This window comes from Belonocnema kinseyi, chromosome 6, assembly GCF_010883055.1.
Source record: "Belonocnema kinseyi isolate 2016_QV_RU_SX_M_011 chromosome 6, B_treatae_v1, whole genome shotgun sequence".
NCBI lineage: Eukaryota > Metazoa > Arthropoda > Insecta > Hymenoptera > Cynipidae > Belonocnema > Belonocnema kinseyi.
Genome location: NC_046662.1, coordinates 85,837,293 through 85,844,949, shown reverse-complemented (window position 1 = coordinate 85,844,949; position 7,657 = coordinate 85,837,293).

Sequence of the window (7,657 nt, the reverse complement as noted above, 5' to 3'; positions counted from 1 at the left end):
ACAACACTTAAAAAGGCAACAGTAACAGAACCGTAATTCAGTATCAATTTGAAAAAAAATTAATAATCGTTTAAATGCTTTCTGATAGTAATTTCATATAGAATTATCTGGATTTCTCTATTCTGCAGCGAAAATATTTGCAATGAGAAGCTAATAAGTTTTTATACTTCAAGAATGCTATATATATTTTTTCAATGGATTATAGCACTCAAAAAAATTTTTAAGTCTTAAATAGAATATATAATATATGAACTTTCTCAGCAATACACTTACACAAACTTTTTAGAACCAATATTTATATTAACGCAGAAAAAAAAATATTTCAGATAAATATTTATTAGGAACACGAAATTTTGAAACTGCATGTCTTACAAATATTACATAGAAGAAAACTTCTGAAAAATTCTCTCTTGCCTTATCGACTCGTTTACCCAAAATGTGACTTTACTCTTCTAGCTGTAGGTACACATTTCCACATGATAGTGTAGAATTCTTTAAGAAATCTTCAAATAAAAATTTACAGTACACTTTATGAGTTTTTTAGATGAAGAGAAATTGTCTGAATTTGGAATTATTGTCAAAATTTTCAGAATGCCCAAAAAAAATTACAAACAAAATTTAAAAGATTAATATTATTTACCATCCAGGAACTTCAGTTCATAGCTAATTCTTTAATCTTAATTTCTGTCACTATTCTTTAATAAACTTTTATAAAATTTAGAGGAACTTAGCATAAACGACACAAACGACACAAGCCACATAAAAAAATAATGAGACAAAAGGTGTTCAACCAAAAAAGAACTACAAATTTGTTTTGAATACTTGTTAGATAGGATGTGTGGTTTTTGTTTTATACGTAAAAAACCAAAATAAAAATTAAACGATTCCATTTTGAACAAACGATGCAAACTATGAAAAAAATGGATTGACAAAAGTTTTTCATCCAAAAAAGAGTTAAAAATTTGTAATGAATAATATTTTAATAGGACACGTAGAAAAATTAAATCACATACAAAATTAATATTAGTTATTAATAAATAATTAATAAAATAATATTAATTATCAATAAATAATTAATAAAATAAAATTAATAACCTTAAAAATAACATTAAAAAGAAAAAGAAAAAGATTTTTTGGAAAACGAAACAAGGTATTTAAAAAAATTAATAGAACAAATTTGTTCACCCAAAAACGATCTACAAGTTTTGTATAAATAATTTCGAGACAGAATGAGTAGATTTTTTTTCAATTTTCAAAAAACAAGATTAAAAAAATATATAAAAACAAAGCCATAAAATTACTTATGTTTCATACTAATGAATATTATGAATTTTAATATTACAAATTGATTGAAATGATACGTTTTTGGAGGTAGCTGAGAATAAACAATGCCAATGCATATAATAAATTTTGATAATATAAATTGATTGAAATGATACGTTTTTGAAGGTAGCTGAGAATAAAATGCATTGCAAAAAGTGGACAAATGTGGGAAAAATACAAAGACCGAGCGCGATACTGAATTGATACTGAATTATGGTTCTGTTACAGTTGTCTTTTTAAGTATTGTTTGATTTAGTTTACAGTAAAGGAACTTATTTCAATGTACATTGCCTTGATGAAGTTTCCAGACCAGGACTTTGAGTCAATTTCAAAGATTACCTTGCAATTCAAAGTCGAAAAACTTAAAATATAAAATAATAAGAGAGTTCATATTTAAAAATAATAAAACCTATAATGTTTGAAAACTTGAAAACTACAATTATGTACAATTATACTTGCCAAACAGCGTTCACATTGAAAAAGAGCATTTTGAAATTCAAATTTCGCACCAATCACACATGCGCATAAGCATGCGCAGAGTCCCATCACGGGCCACATGTATTTTCTAAAAGATTTGATATATCCTGTAATTTCGACCACCAAACGTTCAGAAATCACTACCAAACACCAAAAAACGTCCACCAAACGATGTCATAAGGAATTAAAAAAGAAAATTGAAGTGGCATGCTAACGCAGTTGACGCACCAATTTTGAAAACTCGATAACTTTTTATATTTTGACCACCAAACGTTCACGGTCCACTACCAAACACCACCAAACGACCACCAAACGACCACCAAACGATACCAAAAAGAATTTTTTGAAAATATTAAAAAGTTCTGTGCCACCGTGAAGTTGGCACCCCAAATTTGAAAAATCAATAACTTTTTCAATTTGGACCATCAAACCTTCAAAGTTGACCACCAAACACCACCAAACGATTCCATATAAAAAAAATCGGATATTTTAGAGTGGGGGTGCCAACTTCACGGGCTTTTCATAATGCATTTTTAATTTTACAAAATCTGTCTGGAAACTTAAATAACCTAAAAGTTAAATTCCATACTGAAAGTGGATATTCGTTATTGTAAGTGAAAACGTTACTTTGGGAGTAGGGAATAATCGGGCCTACTCTGAAAGTGGTAAAATTACCAGAAATTTTTTTTACAATCCATAATTACAGAAAAAATGCGAGTTCTATCAGAAACAGATTAAAGTCGATTTTTTCGGAAACAGAATTCTCTGTTCTAATAAGTCTTATCGCGATTAATATAAAACCTATATGTCTTGAACAAATTGTCGACGAAATAGGCAAGCCTTAAACTTTCCTACCCTATTTCTTATAAATAAAAACTCATTAAACTTGAAAACTTATTTTGCTAGGCATTAAGTTTATTGAATTCTCATTTTTGTATGTATTTTCTATCAGTAATTTAGAATATGAAACAAAAATTGTGATACAAATAAAATGTCCCAAAAACAGTGCTAGACCCATGAAAATCGACATTCCCAATTCTCGCGGTGGGTTTTATTGAAATATGGAGCTTGGCCGAAAATTATCCTCAACTAACCAATGATTATGGTAAAACATACTGCATGCAATTTTTTTTTTAATATAATTTTCAAAAAAAAAATTTGGTTTATCCTTATCACTACAGTTTAAGCTCATTACAGATCTTAAACTCGGAATGAATTTCTTTTCCAAAATATGGGTTTCTTTTAGAGTTTGTAGTTTAGAGCACCTCGATTATTATAATATAATTCAAAGTTTAATTATAATTTACTATTTATCATAAAAAATTTCTGTCGTCCACAATAATTGGTTCACCCTGGATAATTGGTGTTATATGAAGAATAAATCAAAACAGAAAGCTTATTTTTAGAAAGAAATTAATTAATTAACTAAATTAATTTTTCAATTTATTTAGTTTTTGAATTCCAAATTTTTTTCTTGCAAAAATACAAATATCGAAAACTGCTAAGAAATTACCTTCAAAAGGCGAAGAAATGGTTTGCACTAATAAAGTTGGATTGTAATATAATTAAATACGTGCAATAATAAAATAATTTTCGATGTAGAGTATTTCTATCGTGACGCCCTAGATTTGTTTGAAAATTTAATATCATTCACAATTTTGACCACCAAATATTAAAAACCAGCACCAAATGTACGCCAAATGACTAACAAAAATTTCCAAAAATAATTTTTGCAAAAATAGTTAAGAGTGACTTGTCACCATCGAGGTGGCACGCAAATTTTGAAAATACTTGACTATTTTTAAATTTTGATCACCAAATATCGAAAACTGCCAACAAATGACCTTCAAAGGACCAAGAAATGATTCCACGAATAAACCTGTATTGTATTATAATTAAACACGTGCAATAATAAAATCCTTCGTGATGTTGAGTACTTCTTGCTTTTAAACTTTGCATCAATTGTATATGCGCAGAAACATATGCGCGTGATGCCCCAGATTTGTTTGAGTATTAATATCTTTCACAATTTTGACCACCAAATATTAAAAACTAGCACCAAATGTTCGCCAAATGACTACTGAAAATTCCCAAAAATTATTTTCAAAAAAATAGTATAGAGTGCCTTGCCACCATCGAAGTACCACGCAAATTTTGAAAATACTTTACTGTTTTTAAGTTTTGACCACCAAATGTCGAAAACTACCAACAAATGACCTTTAAAATTCGAAGAAATGTTTGCACTAATAAAGTTGACTTATATTATAATTAAATGCGTGCAACAATACAATCCTTTGAGATGTAGAGTATTTCTTGCTTTTAAACATTACGCCAATTGTATATGCGCAGAAACAGCTGCGCGTGATGTCCCATATTTGTTAGAGTATTAATATCTTCCCCAATTTTGACCACCAAACATTAAAATTAACCACCAAATAACCACCAAATGACCACCAAAATATTTCATAAGGAGTTTTTTAAAAATATAAAAGTGTGACGTGCGAGCGTGAAGTTAGCACGCCAACTTGGGAAGTACTATAGCCTTTTCAATTTTGACCACCAAATATTAAAAACCACCCCATAATATCCACCAAATTACCACCAAATGATTTCACCAAAAAATGTTTGGATATTTATGGTTGACGTGCGAACTTCAGGGACATCGTCGCGTGTCGATGAATCGTCTCTGTTACGCGCATGGAGAATAGATATAAGGAGACCAATCTGTAATGCATGGACTTCGCCAAAAATGGTCACTTTTCTGTTGCCAGAAGTACGCACACAAACATGTGTAAAATCACACTTGCGTGTAGTTCAAAACTTTCCGAGAGTGGCGTGCCAACCGCACTTAAAAAAATGTGGCCGCCTCCATTGTTTTGTTTTGACAGGTCGCTTGAACAATTAAATAATTAATAATCAGACAGGATTTTGTAAAATTTTTGTGGAATAAAAAATTATTCGCCATGGAAGAGGTAGGTAGTATGTTTATGAAATATGAAATTACTTTTACCAACACTATGCATGTGAGAGATATTCGACGGGCTCGTAACAAAAATAATAAACATACAACTTACACAACTCTGAAAGTCTTGTACACTATACATTTAAAACCATACTTATTGGAAACTTTCGCTTTTATACAGCGATTTTTAATTTTAACATCCTTGCCTTTATTCACAAACTATTAATTGTTCAATTATTATTTACTTATATTTGACTCGGGTTTACATCTGGGGCCATATTTTTTTAACTGCCGTTGACACGCCACGCTCGGGAAGTTTTGAGCTACACGTGAGTGTGATTTTGCACATGTGTGTGTGCGCACTTCTAGCAACAGAAAAGTGTTCATTTTCAGTTCCACTAGTTTGGTCTCCTTATGTCTATTCTCCATGGTTACACGCTTCAAAGACAAGCCTCGTTCAAAGCCAAAATTGCACTATAAATTATTACTTTTATTCAATTTTAAATAAAATGATTTCAGATCGACAAGTAAACACTTTTTATTTCTATTTTCACATAAAATTAACATACTTTGTAGTTCGAACAATATTTTTAAAAAATATTTCGTTCATTTTTGAACGTTTAAAACGTCAGGTACAATCAGAGGAGGTGTAAAACGAATTAGATAAAATTGGATATTGAAAGATAAAAAGTTCCACATCACAATTCAAACCAAAATCTGATATTTGAACAACTAATACATAAATATAATTTTATTTACCTTACCCTTTCGTAACTAAAGTATAGTATTCTGTCATGATCCAACAAACTATGGTAGTATGGTCTCGTGAGAAGTCAACCAATCTGACGGCTCCCTACACATGCAACTGTGATGCCCTGAAAAGTTTCGGACCTCCCTTTCTAACAATAAAGGATAGAGAAAGAGGTCTATTTGATTTCGAAACTTTGGTAATAAACATTTTGAGAGCAGGTTTCGCTTGAGCTTAGATTGAAATGCAGTCTTGGACACAAAAGAAAGAATTATAGGAAAGAACAATAAAGATAAAAAATGTACGCCGCAGTTACGAAAGTATAGGGCGGAGAGATAAATAAAAAATAAAAAAGAATCGCTTCTTCGATTCTAGGGTAAAGAATCGATCCAATAAAAAATCGACTCGTAAAGAATCGATTCAAAAGATCGATCTTTTGAGTGAAAAAGATCGATCTTTGAAGAATCGATCCAGAATCGCCCATCCCTATCTCAGTGGCTAACTAGTTATTACGAGTTTTTCGGTAAACTGAATTTTCACTGAATTTGGGAGGGCGTCCAGGCCGTCAAGAGAATAAAAGAACTTTCATGGCAACGTTTTAAAAGATAGCTTTGCGATGACTTCTAAGAGAAAATTGAAAAGAGATCGGAAAACATTTTTTATTATTTCCTAAAATTTTTTAAAAGTGTGAAAAATATTTTTTAGACTTTTGTAATTTTTCCTTATTAGATAATTTTAGAAAAATTAAGGAACATAATTCTTTTAGAGCCTTCTTGTGCAATTTTGTTGCACTTTTTTATAGTTTATGCTAGTTTAAATAATGTACTTGCAAATTTGAGTAAATTTAAGAGATGTACAGACATTTTTAACGATTGAAAAATAATTAAAACTTGTAAAGATTTTTGAAGAATGTTGTAAGGTTTGACGAAAATTAAAAAAAATTTAGGTTCCTAGGAATAACTAAAATAATTTTTTATCTTGAAAAATTAATTTCAAGAGGTTATTTAAGAACATTTTAACACATGACAAAAGATTTTAAAAATTATCAAAGAAGAATCTGAATTATTTCAAAGGCACCTTTTTTTAATTTTTCAGAATTAAGCAGCAATCAGGAAAAGGAAGCGATTAGAAGAAAGAACTTGTTTAATATTCATGTGCAAATATTAAATGATTTATTATGTTGAATAATCAACTTTCGGAGAAAATTGAAAAAGGTTTCTAAAAATGAATAAAGATTTCCTAAAATTTTCTGCAAAGAGTGCTAAATATTTTAAAGTGAAATTTTCGAGAATTCGATAGATAAAAAAATAATTTAAACTTTAGAAGATTTCTAGAAATGATAAGTTTTAAAGATGTCAAAAATATACTTTAGTAGTTGCTGATAAAAAAAAGTGAAAATATAATTAATTACTAAAAATAGAATTAGAATTAATAATTTCATATCTGTAAAAAGCATTAATAGAACATTGGCAGTAAAAATTAGACAACGGTACTTGGGCCGTAAGAAACAGAAATAGAAAAACTCGGCAGTCAAAAGTGGACATGCGCGTGTCCACTTTTTAGTCACAAATTTGTGTAGGTTTTTTACCGCCGGTTGTGTCGTCGTTTTTTTATTTTCTGTAAGGTCATGACACTATTCGCCAACATTGCAATATGCATTGAAATTTCAGAAATATTTGAGTATTGGGATATTTTTTTCTTTTTATCGGCGTTAACAATTGAATTATCATAAATTTAACTGAAAAGAATTTTCTTAATATTCATATGTAAATTTCAAACGATGTTTTATTTCTAATAACCAACTTTAAAAGGAAATTGCGAAAGTTTTTTAGAAATATCAAACGATTTCCTACAATTTTCCGCAAAGAGTGTGAAAGATTTTAGAGTGAAATTTTCAAGTCCGTAAGATTATCACATTTTTTTAAATATAAAAACTCTAGTAAATTTAGAAAAATTAAGTAGAATTCAAGAGATTTAAAAATAATTTAAACTTTAAAAGATTATTAGAAATACAAATTTTTGAAGCTGTCAAAAATAAACTTTAGAAGCTTTAAGCGAATCTCGAAATGTCAAGAGCATGAACAAATTTTTTTTTAAATGCTTGCGAAAATTTAGAAGATTATAATGTAATTTTTTTAAGTTTTGAA